Consider the following 2680-nt stretch of genomic DNA (forward strand, 5'->3'; position numbering starts at 1 on the left):
TACAGATTGGACAGAAGGAATAAAATTATTTATGGATGATATGATTAGCTACATAAAAAATTTCAACAATTGACAAAAAATAAAGAAAAAGTAATAAGTGATTATATCAAGATTACAGGATATTAGGCTGATATAAAAAATTCATTACCATCATATAACAACATAAAATTGGAATTTGAAATAAAAACAATGCCTTTTACATTAACACTAACAAATACCATAGTATTAGTTTATCAAAATATGTGCAAGATCTATATGAGAAAAACAACAACAAAACTCTGGTGAAAGAAATCAGAAAAAATGAGATGATAGGTATACAGATAGGAAATTTTAATATTCTAAAATGTTAGCTCTTGCCAACTGTATCTATATCCCCAAACCCCAGAAAGTTATTTTATAACTTAGTGTCCTTAAACTCATTCTGAAGTTTATATGGAGAAGCAAAATACCCAGAACAGATAACAGAAAGACTACAGCAAGCTTTAAGACATTCTAAAAGTACAGTAATCAAAATTGTGGTTTTGGCAAGATCATAGGCAAATACACTGATGAGACAGAAGAGAAAGCATAGAAAGGGACCCACAGAAATGCAAGTAAGTGAATTTTGACTGAGGAGCAACTTCCTATTATTTCTCCCTTTTTTTCCTTCTTTGATTAATGTCTTAAATATCTCTAAATTGATTACAAGAAGTATTTCATTGCAACAGCTTTGGCATATTCAATAAAAATATCCAGAGCGAAGACGCATCTCTTTCAAAATTGGCTGTAAATTTTTAGGTTCACAGTTGAACTAATACAGTTATACAGTATTGTACTCAGTATAAACCCTATAAGACATAAAATTGAATGAGGTTTTAACCTTTAAAAAAATCTCCATTTAATTTTAAAATATACTCTTTTATACAGAAAAATTCATTTTTAATGCAACTAACATTTAGATGTTTGCACATGCATCTCTAACCTCTATATATCTGGTTATTACTAGTCACAGTCTGTTACTTTCTGAGATCCTTGGCACCTGAGTATGGATATAAAGTCATCAGGTAGATTTCAATGGTAATGTTTTTCATATCTACTAATTAACATGTGGGAATTTTTATGTTTCTTCCTCAAATATAATTCATTTTTTATTTGTTTTTTTTGTATTTCATACAGAACATCCCAAACATTCTTATTCATCTATATACCCACATCCCAAATGGCATCCTCCCATAGCCTCCCCCCGACTGGAGCCCATGTACTCTGTCATCCCTATTACTGTGCACTGTGTTGTCTGCTCCCCCAGCCGTTCCCCAGTGCTTGTCCATCCAGAGTCTAGTCAGTCTATCTAGAGTTCCTTGTTTTAGGACGATCAGCTCTTTCTCATCTAGCAGCAGGCAGTTGCCAGTATTCCTTTAGATAGTATTGGAGGGTCTGTGTTCAATTTCCCAGGATATTAATATGCTGGGAATTACTGTCTGGGGGTCTCTTGGGCCACCCTGGCCAGCAACTCAAAGGAAGGTATCTCCTGTCTGGCATTGTTTCTTGTTGTGTAGCCTTTAGCTATACACATGGACTCTTAAAGAATTATATTGATCCCTTTAATCTTTGGTTATAGTTTCCTTTTGGGTATTTAAGAACATACAGTTGGCCCAGATAAACCAATTTATTTTTGCTCTTAAGGTCGTTTGAGTATCTATTCATCAGGGGTCACACACATGGGCTTGGGAGGAATTCCTGGATCCTTTTTTTTTTTTTTACCAGTTCCATCTGTGTGAGGATAAGTCAAAGGTCCTGCTCCACCCTGGCTGGCTTCACTTGGAAGCATGATGAAATGCTTCCACTGAGTTGACCCTCCCCTTTGTAGACTGGACACTGGTTCAAGTCCATCTCGTGGGGTCTCCATGGCCTCCTTGATCAAGATGACAGGTGACTCACCACAGTTACAGGACATTTTAAGAGATGCTCATGGTCTCCTGGAAATTAGTCGACCTAGGAGGGCAAGGAGCAAAAACCATCTTTTAAGTCCCTCTGACCAAATTAGCATAGGCCTCAAAGTATGGCTGTTAAACATCCAAGAAGGTTAGTTCTACTAGTCTGGTACTTTTTTTTAAGTTTTTTTTAATTTAATTTTTTATTTATTATTTTTATTTTATGTGTATACATGTATTGCCTGCATGCATGCAGGCAAGTGCACTCGTGTTGTGCAGTGCCCACAGAGGACAGAAAAGGCTGTCAGATCCCCTGGAACTGGAATCACAGACAGTTGTTAGCTGCCATGTGGATGCTGGGATTCAAACCCGGGTCCCGTGCAAGAACAGTCAGTGTTCTCAACCGCTGAGCCATCTCTCCAGCCCCGAGTCTGGTACTTTTAATTACCATCTGCTATATAGATAAAGCTTGGATAAAGACCAAAAGTTCTCAGATAAATCTTGCCCAGACATATATTCCTTGAGCTAGTTGTATGTATAATTTGTCAGGAGGTTGTTGGACTAATATGGTTCCCTCTGGGTTTTTTTTTTTAATGTTTTTAAAAAAAATTTAGAAGAAGCATTTCATTACAGCTTTAACATACTCAATAACAGTTTCCAAAGTAAAGATACATCTCATTCAAAAGGGGCTATAAAATTTTTTAGGTTTGCTGTTGAACCTAATAACCTCATACTTAGAAGAAGCATTTCATTACAACAGCATTGACATA

This window comes from Nannospalax galili, unplaced genomic scaffold (genome assembly GCF_000622305.1).
Source record: "Nannospalax galili isolate Female #2095 unplaced genomic scaffold, S.galili_v1.0 scaffold4025, whole genome shotgun sequence".
Taxonomy (NCBI): domain Eukaryota; kingdom Metazoa; phylum Chordata; class Mammalia; order Rodentia; family Spalacidae; genus Nannospalax; species Nannospalax galili.